Genomic DNA, 19,001 nt, shown 5'->3' with positions numbered 1-19,001 from the left:
ATGATATTCTGGGATCAGGGGCAGATAAAGGTGACTCACCTTTTATCTGAAAGTTTTTAAGCTATGTCCATAGGGTATTCAAAGGGGAAAAATGACTCCCCTTCAAGTTTATTAAACAAAACGTTTTCTAATTTCATTTTAAGTTATACATTTTTATTATAAATTCCCATAATAAGGTCAGCCTCATAGTAGGGGTCTATCTAGTATATTCTTGTTGAATGAATAACTATCTCATGACTGTTAACTATCAATTTGTTACTTGTTTTAAATTATATTTAGCATTACAAGGGCTTCCAAGTGGATTCCACTATTTGATCCTCACATAATCTTGTGAGTTAGGCAGGAGAGGGATTTTCTTCATTTTACAGGGAGCTTAGTAGAGCTGCTCACGTATTACCAAAAGATGACTCCAGGGTTTGACTTTAGGACTTCAGCTTCTTATTCCATCCTTTGGTGCAGTGCTCTGCTGTTTTCCCATATTGACCTGGAAATATTTCAGTACTTCATATTGTACTAGTTGTTCATTTATTCAGCAGAATTTTATTGAGGGCATGATTTTAAGTTCTAGGCCTTTGTGGCTGAATGTAAAGACAAGGTTTCTACTCTCAAAAGGAAGACTGTCAGTAAATAAATAATAATAATGATTAGCACATAGTAGGTGCTCAATAAATGGTTATTGACTGAGTGAATGAGTGATCAAAGTGATAAAAAGGAAATGAGGGCTTCCCTGGTGGCGCAGTGATTAAGAATCTGTCTGCCAACGCAGGGGACATGGGTTTGAGCCCTAGTCCAGGAAGATCCCACATGCCACGGAGCAGCTAAGCCCATGCACGACAACTACTGAGCCTGCGCTCTAGAGCCTGCGAGCCACAGCTACTGAAGCCCGCCCACCTAGAGCCCGTGCTCCACAGCAAGAGAAGTCACTGCAATGAGAAGCCCGCGCACCGCAACGAAGAGTAGCACTTGCTCACCGCATCTAGAGAAAGCCCGTGCGCAGCAACAAAAACCCAATGTGCAACCAAAAAAAAAAAAGCCTTTAAAGTTATTAAAAAAAAAAAAGTAAGTGAACAGTGAGTGTGGGGTTGTAAATGGATAGATTGATGAAGGAAGGTCTTCCTGAGGAAGTGACATCTCAGCCAGGGAAAGAGCATTTCAGATAAAAGGACCAGTACAGGCAAATGCCCTGAGGCAGCAAAGAGCTTGGCTTATTTAAGAGGACACCAAAGGTGGCCAATGGAGCTAGAGCATAGTAAGCTGGGGAGACAGGGGGTTCCACATGAAATTGAAGAGGAAGGGATCAATTTTTTAGGGCCTTGTAGACCATGTTGAGAAATTTGACTTTCATTCTAGTGTTGAAAGAGTTTTTCCACGTGTCTTAAGTTTCTGCACTGTCTACCTTTGTTCTGGACTGCCTTTTCAAGGATGATTTGTATGGTCAGCAGCCTTGGAAGATAGAGTGTCTCCCTCCAGAGCAAAGATCAGGCACACTATTGTCTCGTGTAATAAAGACAGTGTCTCCTGGGGAAAAGGTCAGACGGGCTTACTGCCCATTGTAGAAGACTTGGGTTCATTAAGCTCAGGATTCCTCTCCTGTTACACAACCCACTGCTGTGCAGGTGTCATCTGGCCTTCTTTGTGTTACCTCATGGGAATTGGGACTGAAGGGACTGGCACCAAAAGTGCTGATACTCTGGTTGTTGCTATTGCTATGAGTAATGAAGTCCTTTGTCTTTGACCCAAGAGTCTCATGTCTTCTGCCAGTATCCATACAACTGTGGCAGCTAACTTGTTAGTGTGAAATTAGGGTAAAATCGTACATCCTTCACATTCTTGGCATCTCAGTACATGGAAAGCATTGGGGGATTTTCAGCAGGGGGATAATATATACTTTAGCCTTTTAAAAAGTCAGTGTGGGGCTTCCCTGGTGGCGCAGTGGTTGAGAGTCCGCCTGCCAATGCAGGGGACGCGGGTTCGTGTCCCGGTCCGGTAGGATCCCACATGCCGCGGAGCTGCTGGGCCTGTGAGCCATGGCCGCTGAGCCTGTGCGTCCGTAGCCTGTGCTCTGCAACAGGAGAGGCCACAACAGTGAGAGGCCCGTGTATCGCAAAAAAAAAAAAAAAAAAGTCAGTGTGACCACTCTGAAAATTGATCAGGGGTAGAAAGATGAATGAGGAATGTGGGTCAGCTGTCTAGTTGAGAGATAACAGTGGCTGAGACCAGTGTGGTGACTGTGGAGGTGGGGAGGCGTGAGAAATTCAAGGTGGTCTTCAGGAGGTGGAAGTTATAGGTCTCAACAGGGTGGATACGGGCTGTGAAAGAAAGGAATGGAGAATGAATCCCAGGTTTTTGGTTTGAGCAAATGAATAGATAGAGATGGAGAAGCCTTACGATGATAATAAGCCTGTAAAAGGACTTTTTTCTCTTGTCATCACCACTTTAGCCTTTTTCCAGTCAGTTTATTTGCTTGACTCTCTCTCTCTGTGTAGAACTTTTATGCTTAGAATTACAGGGAAAGGGAGAATAAGAAGTAGTTTGTACAATTCGGGATCAAAGAACCACTGGTATGTACTTTTCTGGGAAGAACATTTTTCCTGTGTCTTCACGAATTGTCAAGTCCATTAATGTTGAGAAATGCAGCTCCTGCAGTCCCTTGATGAGTGGGTTGTCTCAATAACAATAAATTAGATTAGCTTGGGAGGATTTATTTTTCAAATAGCCATATTGATTTTTACCCAAAGTTCATTATCTGGGAATTTACAATGAAACACTTTAATGTGTTTCCAGGTTTTCTCTTTTTTTGAAGGTAAAGAAATACATTTTTTCTTATGTATGTTTCAGTTTTTAAATTTCCTTTGAAGCTGGGCTATTCTCCCTTAATTCTCAAGGATAATTACTGCTCATCTTGTGATCACCTAAACTTAATAAAGTGGGATGAAAGAAACAAGTGCCTATGGACTAATTTATTCAGTTTGTCATCCTCACTGAGAAATTCCTCAGGATAACTTCTTGTCTCTGTAATGCCTGATGCTGATTTCAACAGCACCTGATTGCTTTTCATAAAGAAAGTAACTAAAAAGCTTAAAAAAAAAAAGACTTGGCCCTGAAGAGTTCTTTTAAATGCCTTCCCTTTTTTATCTAGTGAGATTTATTTTTTTGTGTGTGCTTTTTGTGTGCTTATTATATTTACAGGATGATTTTACGTTTCTTAACCTTTATATATTGTAGACGATTTTAGGCTACAATATAAAGCTTGAGTGCGTTTTGATTTATCTTTGCACCATCTTGCACATGTCCTTTTATTGCATTTGTTCTGTAGCATTTTCTTTAGTCTCTCGCCTAGGTCTAGATTTTTCCTCTTCAGAAAGAGAAGGTTGATAGAGAGGGAAGATAGAGCTTCGTGAATTTGCGGGGGAGGGTTTGGGAGAGAGGCTAGGCTTAACAATTATTTCTGATTCAGTTTATACTCTGCTCCCTGGAAATCAACAATGGAAAAACTTACTCCATTTTAGAGATTAATTTAGAAAGCATGAACTGAGATGGCTAAGTCATTAGTGCAGATCATGAGACTTTACCAGGTGGTGTGAGTTGTTATTAATCACTTCAGTAGACTCTGGAGATTTTTCTACCAGAAATGCAGTTAGAATGTGTTTATTTCTGAGTCTTTGAGAAGATAAATATACTATCTTTTTGCTTTTTTTTTTTTTCTTTTGTTTTCTTTTTACGGAGATCCATCTTTGGGGGTTTTAGCAGTTTAAACCCCCTCAGGTGGTTGAGTGGTATCTAAGCTTCCCGGGATGTCCCAGTCTTTCCTTTGGAGTAGTATTGTTGTTCTGCCTTCCTATCTCATTGTATAAATTCTTCAAAAGGGCCCGACATTGTGTCACTGGTTTCATGTTTCAAGCTGTGCACTAAGTCATGTACAGATGTACCGTATTTAGGCTGTGGTTGGAATTTCATGAATGGGTTGCTGGTCTTCTCTCCCTTGTCCCCTGATTTCAAAACAAAACCAAGAAACAATTAGTAGGATTTTACCAGGGCCCTCTAAAGAGAGATCTTATTAGTGACTGAATTGAACTAGAATTTGTAGCCTATGGAATGTGGTAGAAACTGTCCCTAAAGGATTGTGTCCCTGCCTTCAGAAAGATTTTTACCCCCCTGGTTTTGACCTAGACTCTCCCATACCCTGAAAACCATTCTGGAAATGATTCAGGGGCACAGAAGGAGTCTTATCCTCAGAATCGTAACTTCACTTCTCCTTCTTTCCTCTGTTGGAGGAATAGTAGAGGGCACAGTAGAAAGAGGATTTGAGTCAGACCTGGATTTGCATCTGAGCTCTTGTTTATTAGTTGTGTGACCACAGGCAGCATACTTAACCTCTTTAAGCCTCAAATCGCACATGTAAAATTGAGACCGTGCTAGACTTTGTGGTTTGGTGAAGCACTGTTGTGTCTGTTAAGGAACTGGTGCTCAGCACGTGTAGGTTCTCACTAAGAACCGGAACAGGGTCAGGACTTGAACTTGCTGTGTGTTCCTCCAGGATCCCACCCTCCTGCCTCCCTCTGGAGGGGAGAGCTGTCCTGAATTTTATGTTCAGCACTCCCTTGCTTTTTAAAATGAGTGTATCTGTAGACAATACGGCCGTCCCCCCTTATCCGAGGTTTCTCTTTTTGTGGTTTCAGTTACCTGTGATCAGTTGTGGGCTGAAAATATTAAATGGAAAATTCCAGAAATAACCAATTCATAAGTTTTAAATCGTGCGCTGTTTTGAGTAATGTGATGAAATGTCACGCCATCCCAGGCCGTCCCTCCCCTGATGTGAACCATCCCTTTGTCCAGTGTATCCCTGCTGGTTAGTCACTTTGTAGCCGGGTCAGTTTATCAGATTGACTGTTGTGGAATCGCACTGCTTGTGTTAAAGGGATCCTTATTTTACTTAATAATGGCCCCAAAGCACAAGCATAGTGATGCTGGCAATTCACATGTGCCAAAGAGAAGCCGCAAAGTGCTTCCTTTAAGTGAAAAGGTGAAAGTTCTTGATGTAATAAGGAAAGAAAAAAAAATCATATGCTGTTGGTAAGGTAAGAATGAATCTTCTACCCATGAAATTGTGAAGAAGGAAAAAGAAATTTGTGCTAGTTTGCTGCCACATATCAGGCCGCAAAAGTTATGGCCACAGTGTGTGGTAAGTGCTTAGTTAAAACAGAAAAGGCATTAAATTTGTACAATAAGTTATTTTGAAAGAGACTGCATTCACATAACTTTTATTACAGCGTATTGTTGTAATTGTTCTGTTTTATTATTACTGTTGATAATCGCTTACTGTGCCTAATTTATAAATTAAACTTTATCATGTGTGCATGCATGATATGTAATATATGCATAGGAAAAAACATGGTATGTATAGGCATACCTCATTTTATTACACTTCGCTTTATTGTGCTTCGCAGATACTGTATTTCTTACAAATTGAAGGTTTGTGGCAACCCCGTGTCAGGCATTTGCTCACTTCGTGTCTCTGTGTCACGTTTTGGTAATCCTTAAAATATTTCAAGCCCTCCACCAGCAAAAAGATTATGATTCCCTGAAGGCTTAGATGATGATTAGCATTCTCTAGCGATATTTTTAAATTAAGGTATGTATCTTGTTTTTTTAGACAAAATGGTATTGCACACTTTGTAGACTACAGTATAGTGTAAACATGACTTTTATACGCAGTGGGAAACCAAAATTTGTGTGACTTGCTCTATTGCGATATTTGCTTTACTGCAGTGGTCTGGAACTGAACCTGCAGCATCTCCGAGATGTACCTGTTATAGGAGTCAACATTATCTGTGGCTTCAGGCGTCCACTGGGGGGCTCGGAACGTGTCCTTTGAGAATAGGAGGGACTAATGTGTGTTTTTAGCTTTGCCTATTTGGGCCCCGTAAAAACGGCATCCTGTTATATGTAGTCTCTAATAAGAGGGCTTCATCACTGCCAGGGAGTGTAGAACTCTTGGTTCTCCACTTGGCCTTTGCTGATGGTCATGGATGTGGGGTTGCAGTTTTTTCTGTGGTGTTTGGTGTAGAGTGGTTTTTACCTAAGACGTTTTTGTCTATCTAGGCTTCCCCGTTACTGATCCTTTAGAGCAGGCTGTTTCTGATACTGGGTCAGAGGTAAGGACAGCATTGCGTGACACGGGGGTGGGGATGAATCCAGTAAGGAAATAGAGGTTAATGGGAACTAGATATACCACTCTTATAGGAAGGGAAAGGGAAAAACTAGAATGAATCTTGCAGTATTGGGCTGGAATTCAGGCTAACTATGAACTCACAGTTTTCAGTGTACGTGGATAGATACAGAAAGAAATGAAGAAGTAAGTGTGTGCATATATGTGTGTGCTTCTGTTCACCTAGATGACCTAGGAATAGTGATAATCCAGTTGCAATACGCACACCCAGATCTTGGTTTCTAAATACCATTTTCCCCCACTGAAATGGTTGAAATTATCGGACTAAAAAATTACTTAAAAAAAAAATCAGTGGACGTAAAGTATTGGGTAAAAGTTGGTTGAGAAATAGGATATTTATATAGTCTGAAAATATCACCTTGCAAAATACTTATTAATTACAAAGAGGAAAAGAGTCACTTTACAGTGGGGAGATCTGGCAGATACCACCCAAATCAAGTGATACAAGTTCACACTACCAGTCAGGGAAAAAAATCAAAATAGCATACTACCTGATAGGGTGCAACGAGAGGAAGGAACTTTTCTGTGGTATTCCTGCTGAAAAGTCATAACTTGAATCTAATCAACAATTAAGTATCAACAAACCCAAAGTAAGGAACATTCTATTCAATATAAAACTGGCCTGGGCTTCCCTGGTGGCGCAATGGTTTAGAGTCCACCTTCCGATGCAGGGGACACGGGTTCGTGCCCCGGTCCGGGAAGATCCCACATGCTGCGGAGCGGCTGGGTCTGTGAGCCATGGCCGCTGAGCCTGCGCGTCCAGAGCCTGTGCTCCACAATGGGAGAGGCCACAATGGTGAGAGGCCCGCGTACCACAAAAACAAACAAACAAACAAACAAAAAAACTGGTCTGAAATCTTCAAAATTGTCAAGTTCATGAAAGTCAAGGACAGTTTGAGGAGTTCTAGTTTGAAATAGACTAATGAGCTGTGAAAGGTCAGTGCCAGTGTGAGATCCTGGATTGGATCCTTTTACTAAAATGGACACTATTGGGATCATTGGAGAAAGTCAAACCTGGACACTGTTGGGACCATTAGATGACCATACTATGTCCGTGTTAATTTCTGGATGTTGATGGTCATAGTTATTGCAGTTTTGGAAGAGAATGCCCTTGTTTATAGAAAGGACTCACCAAATTCTGTGGGGGTGATAGGCCGTGATGTTAGCTACTTACTCTCAAGTGGTTCAGGGAAATTATTTGTTCTAGTCTTGCAGCTCTTTTTTTTTTTTTCTTGAGATTATTGAAGAAAACAAAAAAGACCCCTCCTGTGAGTTGACTTTTTCAAAATCATTAGCTTATCAAACCAATCATTTGAAAGGTTTAAGAGGTTTGCTTTCCCGTGCTGTCTTGTCTGGCAGCTGCCCTTCCTGTGTGGCTTCCTGTTATATCTTGATTTGTCTTTTGGTATTCTGGTTTTAAAATATTCACCATCATTTCCTTACTATATTCTTTTCCCTGCTCATTATTTGTTTCCCTTCAACTATATTTTGTTTTTGTGACAAACTTCTTTCAAGGGAAAGTATGATTTACAGAAATCTGACACTTTATTGTATTTCAATTCAATGATAATATTGTATTTAGTTTCAACTTACTTTGTGCTATTCTTTTCTCCTCAGTTTTCTGGTGAGCTATTTAAGCTTTCTTTCTCTTTTTTTTTTCTTTTACCATACTGCCTCTGCGTTAGTACTGAGCATGTTTCAGTAGGCTTTTGGTAAAAAGTACTGGGCTGGTTGATTGCTGTCTTAGAATTTAGAGTTTTCAGAAAGTATAAGCAGGGTAAGGGGAAATTGATAGAGTAGCGAATTCAATGCTATACTAATCCACAGTCTAGTCGTCTCATTACTGTGTGTATGAATGGTTAGCTCCTAAAGGTTTAGGTTAAGCGTATTAGGACCAAGCTGGCCCTAGTCTAAAAATTTGCATGGTTTGAGATGGGAGTAGGGTGTTATGGGGTTAGGGTTAATTGTCAGAGCAGCCTTCTCTTTCTGTGAACGTTAAGTGTAAGTTATCTATTTGGTAGAATCTACCCTTTCCTTTTAGTACAGAAAATCACGGGGTAAGGCCTTGAATTGCCCACTCCCCTCCTCTCTTTCATGGAACTAAAATCCATCATCAGGCTTGTTTTCCTTAGACAGGTTAGAGGACAAACTTCTCTTTAGCAGTTACATTAATTTTTATATTTCTCAGAATGATCGAGGAAAAAAAGCTTTTAAAATCCAGAGTGGTAGTTACATTTCCCTTAGAACACTCCCACACATACAGGCTTTTCTTCAGCATTTTTTTTTTTATTTTTCTTGCTGCTTTTACAGTGTAGGTGGCCTTCTCTGGATTGCTTTTGACAGGAAATTGAGCAAGCTTTCCTTTTTGGAACAGAATATATTTTACTGCTGAGAGAGAGAGAAAAAAAGAAGTGTTTATGTTTTGAAATTTAGTTATGAATTTTTATTTGAAGGCTGATTTAAATCTAGAAAAATGGAGGTGGGGCTTAAATTTCAGATTGTGCACTAATATTTCTGAACCTTCCTATTCATTTTTGGGCTTTCTTTTCTTCCTTTATTGGAGGAAGAAAGGAAGGTCCCCAAATTACTTTGCTTCGTAAAGCCACAGCCATGGATGGATATTAAGAAGTTTGTCTTTGTTTTTCTGCTTTTGTCTGAGGCTGCCTTCCCCAGTTGTCTTCTTTTTGTAGTGGAGGTATGTTAGGCTCTACACTGAGTTAATGGGCATCTTGAATCTAGAATGTGTGTTAGCCCTGCCTTTGGAAAAGCGTGTCATTCAGCAAAGCTTCCTAATAATACGGCTTGTGCACAGGTCTCCAGGGCTGGGTAGAGAGCTCTAGGTTGGAACCCTGCCTCTGCCGCAGATTCTACCTGGACTCCTGAACCCCCTGGTGCTTTGAGATAGGAATACCAGTCAACCTGCCAACCACCCAGGTGCTTGCTGCCTGGGATGATTGTGGGTGAGTTTGATTTGCGTAGTTTCTTTATAGCACTGGAGATTCAGGGGAAGAAATCAGACTGTAATTAGAATATAAGCCCATATGCCACATCATGGAAATGTTATCCAGTTGGAATGGAGTAATTCTGGTGGAATCTTTCTAAGTATGTTTTTAAATCATATCCTTTCACTTGAGTTTGACATTGGCATGTTTGTTCAGTCTCTAAGTAGACTACTAGTGCAAATCAACTGTCAGGTATGTTTTGTTTATATAATTAGCTGGTTATAACTTATTAATTAAGATGAACAAAACAAAGTGTATATTTCAAGTGTTCCAGGCTTCCTTACCCATTCTGTAGGTGCAATTTGTAGGCCAATCATGTGAAAACTGCAGGTTTCATCATCTGGGGTATCTGATGCTCAGAATATTCTTTTTAGGTTTCTTTTTCCCACAGATTATGGTAGGGTAGGAAAGACCTGTTGCAGGGTCTTCTGGAACTCTGTTCTGCTGTATTATGTAAGATCATAGTGCCAGGGACATCGTAGGCCCTCAGCGAGTCTCATTTTGAATGCAGGTAATGTAAGTTATGAAGTACCTTTATATTTGGCTGAATGAAAGATGTCCTACTATCCAAGGTGACAGGCTGGGAAATTTTCCCCTTTGTCCTCACCAGGAATTGGGAATATCTGTGAGTGAAACGAAGTTCTGGTTCTTCTTACTCTTCTAAGCTTCCATTTTATATGTTTGGGAATTAACCCAGTTTGAAATAGTGTTTCATCTCAGCAAATATTAAAACTTGGTTTCTTGGAAGCCCTTTTGGACATGTATAGTCTGACTTATTTTAATATTTTTAGAAATAGGTACATGTACTGCACATTTTAATGTTGGGCATGTATATGTATTCTTTTAACTAATAATATGCCTGCAGTCACAGGAAATGTTTTATGGTTATAGTAGAGTTTTTATATATAGCCTATCTGAAATGACCAGTGTGAGAACTGTAGAATTTCTGAATCGTCCGAATGTTTGGTTGCTTTGGAACAGGCTTTCTCAGTCTCGCTACTATTGACATTTTGGGCTGGAGAAGTCTTTGTACTGTCCTGTACCCCTTCCTCTGTTGTGACAACCAAAAATATCTTCAGACATTGTAAGATGTCCCCCTGGGGTACAGAATTGCCCCCTGTGGAGAACCACTGGTTGGGAACAGTGGTTCCCACAGGCAGGTGATAGACCAGCTACATCAAAATCACATTATTGGGGCACTTCTTACTCATATCGGTTCCTGGGTGTCTCCCCAGACTTCCTGATCAGATCATGTGGAGAGAAACGTGATCTTCCAGACTGAACAGTCAGGTTTAGGAATTTGTTGTATAAGTGGGAGTGGCTGTTGGCTTAAATTTAAGTGTGTGTTGAACTGCACATAAAGAGATTACAAATTAAAGAGGGTTTTAGAGGTAAAGTATAACATTTCACAATTATGATTTGATTTGTAGCTGTGATTTTTCCCCTTTATTACTATTTTCACAATTTGAAAATAATCTTATACTAAAGTTCATAATTATTTTACTCCAGGTTTTGCGAGAATACCTCAAGTTGGACTCGGAAGTAAGATTTACCACCAACTTTGAAGTGGAATCAGGTGAGTTGGTAGATAAGTCACAAAGGCTTGTTGAACTCCTGTGTTCACTCCTAGAAGAACTGCCACTCACAGCAGACTTTTGATTTAGTAAATTTGGATTCTATATTTTTTCCCCACTGGTGTTTCCTCCTTTGTTGTTCTACTGCTGAGAGGCAGAAATGGGGAAGAGGGGAGACTCCTGTGCAGTTTTTAGTCATTGATTTCTGAATTCAGCATTTTCACTGTTACAGTAAATACTTCAGATATTTTTCTGGCAACTTAATAATAAAAATATTTTTGTTACATACGTCTATTTTCATTCCATAATAATTGCATTTTAGAACATCTTCTATGTGTTTCTTAAAACTTGATGGGAGGTTGTACCCCAGCCCATGTTCTGAATAAGAGCCTTGTTAACCCTGATGCATTAATATATAATTTGGAATACCAAGTGTATCCTGAAAAATTGAGAGATGGCTGGATGATCTGATTGATTGACATTTGCTCTTGGTTACTACTAGGTAGAGACCCAGTTCTGTCCTGTGCCTATCCCAACGTTTTAGTGGATATTTCTCAAACATTTTACTCAGTTGTCAAGTGACATTCTCATTGAACAAAATAACAGTTTAATTCGATTGAAAGAGACTTTTCTACAGGCTGAAATGCTATAATATGCTAAGCTCCTAAATTCAGATAAAAAAGCGGTTTGGGGTTATGTGAGTTTCTTTGATTTTGGTACTTTGTACTTAACCTTCTTTTCAGCCAGATGCTGAAACAAAGAGTTTGGGAATTTTTTATCGCCTGCTTTGTCAGAAGCAGAAACAGATTGCCTAAGGAGTCAGCTCTTCCGGAGAGCTGCATTCTATAAAGGACGGTCAAGGTTATCTGAGCATCTCACCTCTGTAAACCTGTGTGCAGAGCTGAGGGCTTCTTTTCAGACGCCTGCTGGGTAATTGGAGCACTGATTTCAAAGTGGCTTGCTATTTCTGACCCTCCTTGAATTTCAGTAAGAGAAATTGGGGAATGATTATCTCTGAAAATGTTTTTAAAGTACATTAGGACACTTTCCTGTTAGCATTGATTTGACCATTCCCAGAGTCATTCTTTAAAAGAGGTAGGAATCCAAGAAAGATTTTTAGATCTCTGTAATTTTTAGCCATTTGAAGAGCCTAAGTTTTTTTATTAGCAACACAACTGAAAAACTACCTTTGAGAATGCAGTACTTTGCAACCATCAAAAAATTGCTGAGTGGTGAGGCAAACAGCCTGCAGGGTTGCTCGATGTAGGTAGCTGTAGCTCAGGTACTTTGCGAAGGACGAAAAAATCGGTGCATGTTATTGAGTGCCCTCTGGTTTTCACCTCTATCTTGGAAGTTGTTTTCCAAGATTTCCTTTTTTTTTTTCTCCTCAGTACCTGTATACTATTGAAATGTGCAACTTCAGTGCACTCCCTGTATGTCTTAAGGTATTTTTAAACACTCTTAAATAAGGATCATCTCCTGGTTGGTACACTTGAATATGACAGTTCTTAGCAGAAGTGTTAAGTTCTAGGGTTACTATGAGGGCCAAGCCTGTTTAGCTTTTATGTTGGAGCAGCTACATCTTGTCTTTTAAATTGAGTTTAATAACCTGAACGCCTGGGCACTTAGATCACTTCTTTTAATGGTGGTAATATCTGATGATGCTGGTACAGTACATCTGTTAGGTGAGGTGGGAGAGTCTTCTCTTATGCATCCATGAACGCTGGCTCCACTCGGGCAACAGAGGGGAAGGAGCCATGAATGCAACAGTTCTCCACACCTGCTGGCGGCATGACTCTTGGCTTTTCTAAATCAATTCTTCTTTCCTAACTTCTCTCTATTTAAGGACTATCCAAAACAATTCCCTTCCTTCAAAAGAAAAATCCAAAAAGACAAAAAAAAAAACCCATAAAGCCAAAACCCACAAAACCTTGTATTTTATATGTAGTCCTATGTGTAGCTTATTGAATGCATCATTCTTATATTTTTTAATTTATTTATGTTTTGAGTAGTGTTGTTCTAGAATATAAAATTGAACTGAGAAAGTATACTTTTTTCCTTCCCTTAACAATTTTAAAAAATTGCTATATTCTTTCTAAACACCCAACGAGAAACAGTGATAGTAATTGAAAATGATCTCTGACTAAATTATGTGCTTTAGCTTTAACTTGAAGACATTTGAATAATTTTCTCAAGTATATTTTTCTTTGGATTTTCCCATTCTTGTATAGACAGTTAGGTACTCGTAGGTGAGTGAGATATTACTTAAATTTTTCCCTTGTTTCGGTTTGGTTATTGCATTCCAGGCTTCTGCTTTTAATGGGAGAGTAACTGAGGAAATTTTAAAAAGCTCTTCACTTCTTTTTTTTCTTGAAAATAAAATAAAAAAGAATAACACTAGTCACATTTACTTAAGACTAATAGCTTGCGGGTGTAATACACAAAAATAAAGACATCCTTTTTGTTGTTTTATGGGAAGTCCCAACCATTAGTAAGTGTAAAAAGAGGGAAAAAATATGTATGTCATTGCATTCTCCTAGACTTTTCTTGGTGTTATATGGAGTGGTAGCAAGAAATCTAATAATCATAGTGCCTTACATTGGCCATCCAGATGATAGAATGTCTATAGCAGATTCACAAATCACTTAAGAAATGGAAGCTTGGAAAACATTTTCTCCCTGACTGACCATCCTGTAGAACTCCCTCTTATCCACTGATGCACCCTACCCCTTTTCTCATTTTTCTTACAAATTATGTCTTCCTTAAAACATGAGAGAACAGCTGTTTATATCCAATAGTTTCCTTTAAACATAGCCCAGTGACAAAGACAGTAGATTAACCAGTAACAGGAGTTTGAATATATTAACTCTTAGAAGAAAAAAGCTCAAATGTTGACCTTGAGTAGACTTGTTAGATTCTGCGCATCAACCTGAGTTAGAGTTTCACAGTGGCACTGAGGGTACAAAAGGGAGGCAACTTTTTCAGATAAATAATAGCTGAAATTTTATATTTTGTTTTTTCTAAACTTTTACTTTATATTAGAGTATAGTTGATTTACAGTGTTGTGTTAGCTTCAGGTGTACAGCAAAGTGATTCAGTTACACATATACATATATCTGTTCTTTTTCAAATTCTCTTCCCATTTAGGTTATTGCAGAATATTGAGTTCCCTGTGTTATACAGTAGGTCCTTGTTGGTTATCTGTTTTAAATATGGTAGTGTGTATATGTCAATCCCAAACTCCCAAGGTATCCCTCCCCCGCACCTTTCCCCTTTGCTCACCATAAGTTTGTTTTCTAAGTCTGTGAGTCTGTTTGCATTTTGTAAATAAGTTCATTTGTATCATTTTTATGATTTTTTTCAGATAAATACAAGTGGAAATTTTATTAACTGAAAGTTGACTATAATGTAATATGAAAATATTAAAAATTTAGAGTAGCAAAGGGATGATTGCAGAGTTTTCCTTTTATCTTTGGCCATGACTAATTTGACTTGAATTTGGCATGCCTGGGGGTCACTTCAGCATTATTTCATTATGCTTATTTATCATTCAAAGCTTTGTCTTTGTTCTTAAAAACATTTTAACAGACTGTAGAACTGTACTGTGACCCCTGCACATTTGCTAATGCTATCATCACCTTTCTCTTTTCAGTGAGAACAACTTCTTCTCACTGAATTCTTACCTTTATCTTCTTCAGAACCTGAGAGTACAGCTGTCCCCATCAAATAGAGCGTTGCCTCTTCTAAATTCAGTCGGTGGCAAATAGAACACATGGGAATAGGAATTAAGTTGTCTTTGGAGGAGTGTCTTGTTTCTTAGTACCTGCTCATATGTGGGGGGCCCTGGATTTGTATGGCTATGATTCTTTCTAACGATACCATGTTACCCACTTTCTTGACTGTCCCATAAATTTAAAGTTTGCTGTTAGGAGTAGATTTGAACTTCTGAAGTAAGGAATCAGAAAACAGAGAAGCAATAACATGAACCGTGTTTGAGTGGGTGGAGGGCAGGGTGGGAATTATGCATCGCTCTGCCTCCCCTCCCTGCCTTGAAAACTTGGGTGGGTGGAAGCATTTTTGAACACCTGGCTTCTCGGAGCAGGTCACAGGATGGAATGAGAGGTGAAACTTGGGGAGAGCTAGCACCTGCCAGTTCTTCATGATACACTGATGTGTCTCAAAGGCCTTGGGAAACTCTTAGTGTTGGGGGTTTTGCTTTAAAACCTGAGCTTTGTTTTAATGTTTGTCAATACCTAAGAATATTTTAGATATAAAAGGAACTTGTAAATGTCTTCACTAGTATTTGAGTGGCTTTCGTCAAAATCATGCAAGCAAAATTCGGGTCATATGGTGGGTGAAGTCTTATGTGTAGGGACGTCCAGTATGCCATGTTTTGGGGGTTTTGGTACTCCTCCTCCTGGGAGGAGGACTTTATTGTATCTTTTTGGAAAAGACTTTTTTTTTTAGTTGACATGTTTGTTTGTTTGTTTATTTATTTATTTTTGGCTGCATTGGGTCTTCGTTGCTGTGCACGGGCTTTCTCTAGTTGCAGTGAGCTGGGGCTACTCTTTGTTGCGGTGCGTGGGCTTCTCATTGCAGTGGCTTCTCTTGTTGCAGAGCATGGGCTCTAGGTGCGTGGGCTTCAGTAGTTGTGGCGCGTGGACTCAGTAGTTGTGGCTCATGGGCTCTAGGGCGCAGGCTCAGTAGTTGTGCTGCATGGGCCCCAGAGAGTGTTGGCTTCAATAGTTGCGACGCACGGGCTTAGTTGCTCTGTGGCATGTGGGATCTTCCCGGCCCAGGGATCGAACCCATGTCCCCTGCATTGGCAGGCAGATTCTTAACCACTGTGCCACCAGGGAAGTCCCCGGAAATGACTTTTAAGCAAGGCCCTAGGCTTGAGGAAAGCTACTGTTCACATCTGCACAGAACATGCCAGAGTTTCTAGTGAGTCTTTGAGAGGTGTGGGTGTACAGCCCTTCCAGATAACATCAGCCTTTTCAGAGCAGGGGATGTTTCTCAAACCATTGTTTGTTTCCGCACATGGCTAGCTCTGTGTTCTTCCTGTAATGGTTTCCTTAATGAAAATGGACTGATCAGTGCTCTGGAGTCTTCAGTAGCTAAATAATGAATGGTTGCTCAAGAACTAATAGACTTTGATTTTTTTTTTTTCAAGAAGTCATTAAAAAAAAGAGTCTAACTCAGTTCAGTAACTGACCCCTTTCTGCTACTGACCTTTTTTCCCCCCAGTCAATTGGAAAATAAATGGTTTGAGAAATTGTCTAGGTAACATTTGATGGTTATAGGGACCTCTGGGCACGTTCTAACCGTAAAGCTTTTGTAGTTACAAGCAGTAGGACATTCTACTGCTATTGCTGCTTGTTTCTTCCCTGGATCTATTAGTGGGAAAGTTAATTCAATTAAGTATATAACTGTTTAACTCCAGTTATCTACAGAGCTTTTTGGTTAGCGTTGACAGGGATGGAAATACAACAAAGAAATGCCCCTTATTTTTCTAAGGGGGGAAATAAGACATGATTAAAAATTGTCATACTAAGTGATCAAATGTAATTAGGCGTTTAGTGGAAGTACAAGTAAAATGTATTGAGGTGTCTGTAGAGGGGGAATTAAATCCATGGAGGTGGCATCATTGGAACTGGGCATTGAAAGACCCATCCATCCATCCATCCATCCATCCATCCATCCACTAAAAGAGTAACATTTGTTTCTTCAAACAACCAAAGTAATTCATATTTATTGTGTAAAATGTGGATGTTCCTAAAGGGCACAGACGTAAAAATTACCAAATTCCTACAAGATCACCCAGTCTCTACCACCCAGGGATAACTACCCCTACAACCATTTTCACTTTTTATTTGTGAGGTTTTTCAAACATGCACAAAAATAGAATAGCACAGCGATCCCCCATGTTCCCATCAGTCTAGCTTCAACAAGTACAGACATCTTGCCTTTCTTGTTCCATCTATCTTCTTCCTTTTTGATTGTTTAAAAAAAATTTTTTTTGAGTTTTAAAGCACAGCCCAGATATTATACCATTTAACCAAAATACTTCAGTAAGAATTTTAAACAGATAATGACTTAAAAAATAGTCACAATGTCATTACCCTTAATGAAATTAATGATTATTTAATATCATTTACTTCTAGTTTGTCCTGGTGTCCCTGTTCACTTCCTTTGTCTCAAAATTGTCGTTTTACAGTTTGTTGGAATCCGGATCCAAGCCTGATGAACGCATTGTGTTTGTCTCTTTCAAAACTTTCTTAATCTGTAACATTTTCCCTTCTCTCCTTTTTTTCTTGTCATTTATTGTAGGAGAAATTGGGTCGTTTGCTTTTCAGGATTGCTAATATTATAATAGTTTTCTTTCATTTTTGTCCTTCTACGTGACCATGTATATGTTTTAAAAGCAAAATTGGGATCATACTTTGCATGCTGTTTTATAAGATATTTTTAACACAATGATATAAGGAGGACAGTTTGTTATTATTTCGTCTTCTATGATTAGTTTTTCTTTTCTGTTAAATCTTATGGCATTATAGTAACTAAAGATGAGAAGGATGCGTTTGACTGTATTTAAAGTAAATCTTACATTGATTATATGTAGTATTACAACAACGAATTGGTTATTTTTCCCCTCTCTCCCTCCCTCCTTCCCTCCCCCCACCCCATTCCTCCCTCCCTCCCTCGCTTCCTTCCTTTCTTCCTTCTTTCCTTCCTTTCTTCCTTCTTCACTCTAGGACTTCTTACAGATAGACATAGTATTGGCAATGCAGTTGCCTGAATCAAGAGCCATTTTATTTTCCCTGAAGAATGGAGATATGGATGGGTGTATAAACGAGAGCCTGGCTGATGGTTCACTCCTCGCTGAGGAGGTAAATGGTGCCCATGCAAGGCCCTGATTTTTCTGGAGAGTCCCTGCAAGAAGGGAACCCTGCTTGTTATTGTTGCTGTAAGCTGACCTTTACTAAAAAGTTAAGTTTGCATTCTCCCATACACATTGACCACTGGTGGGAAAGGATTCTTAGTGGTTAAAGGGAGCGTTCACTGTTTTAATTTAGTAATGTTAACATAATCTTGACGATTCTATATTAGGTCCTCTTTCAGTTGCTGTCAAGTTTTTAGCCTGGAAAAAAGAATATGTGTGCAAGCTCCCGCCAATAATAATTTGTTATCCCTGCTTGAAGCTTCATGTGGCCATTTAAGTCGACAGTCTTCTGTTCTTCATCAGATAAAACCCCAGCTTCATTTGTGATGTTCTGCTTGCTCCTGGTAGTTTGTCTTCTTTTACATTTGATTAGATGTGAATTTAGCAGTGGTTGCAGGGATATCTGTATTTCGCCTGATTCTGTAATCCTGTCATTTAATAACCCAGTAACATCCTTGTAAGATGTTTTTTATTAATTAATTTTTTAATAAAAGTAATAAATGAGTTTATAAGATTTACTCCCTGTCTCCTCTTGCTGGTTCCCCTGTTCTCCAGAGGCAAACACTTCGTTGATTTGGTATTTATAATATAAACGTATTGTATTTTGTGTTTAAAATTTCACGTAATTGGTGTTGTATTGAATATCACTAACTATTTTTTTGTCATTCAGGAACATGGTTTGGAGGTCTGTCCATGCTAGTTGATATAAATCTAGTTCAGCCTTTTTAACTGCTGCCTAATGTCATGTAGACTAGTCATGGGAATATACCATAGTTTTCCTGCCATTTTCCTGTTGGTGATCTTCTAGGTTGTTTCCGATAGCTTCCGATTACAAAGAAGGCTGCAAAGAATAACCTTGTCCTTGGTTCTGTGTACGTGGGCATGTGTTTCTCTAGGCAGTTGTCAGGTCATGGGATATTGTAATAGATACTCCCAAATTGTTTTACCAGAGTGACTCCCATCAACAGAGAGAATTTAATCTTTAATTCCACATATTTATCTAGAGAAATGGGATGGAGCTGGGGCTAATTTTGAAGAACTGACTTATTGACAAATAAGTAGACCTCATTAACTTCTAATATTTGGCTATGAAGTGTTTTTTTCTTTTTTAAGGCTAGTTTTATTTATTGGACTCTGTTTTGCTACCAGATGTGAATTTATTTATACGTATGGAATTCTGCAATTAAATAATGACAAGTACATTGTCATAATTGCTATTGAGCTTTTGTATAGAAATAACAGCTTGTTTTAGT

At 39.1% G+C, this 19,001-nt stretch overlaps 1 protein-coding gene across 1 annotated transcript in view; it reads left to right on the top strand.

Annotated features, from left to right (window-relative positions):
* SIPA1L1 (signal induced proliferation associated 1 like 1) overlaps window positions 1-19,001 on the top strand; it is a 377,254-nt gene that overhangs the window by 69,376 nt on the left and 288,877 nt on the right. The window contains exon 3 of the mRNA XM_082844854.1: window positions 10,741-10,807. The gene's annotated coding sequence lies outside the window, so the exon portion shown is untranslated. The remainder of the gene's footprint in view (window positions 1-10,740; window positions 10,808-19,001) is intronic.

This window comes from Leucopleurus acutus, assembly GCF_964270905.1.
Source record: "Leucopleurus acutus genome assembly, chromosome: 1".
Classification (NCBI taxonomy): Eukaryota; Metazoa; Chordata; class Mammalia; order Artiodactyla; family Delphinidae; genus Leucopleurus; species Leucopleurus acutus.
This window is presented reverse-complemented; position numbering and strand designations above follow the sequence as displayed.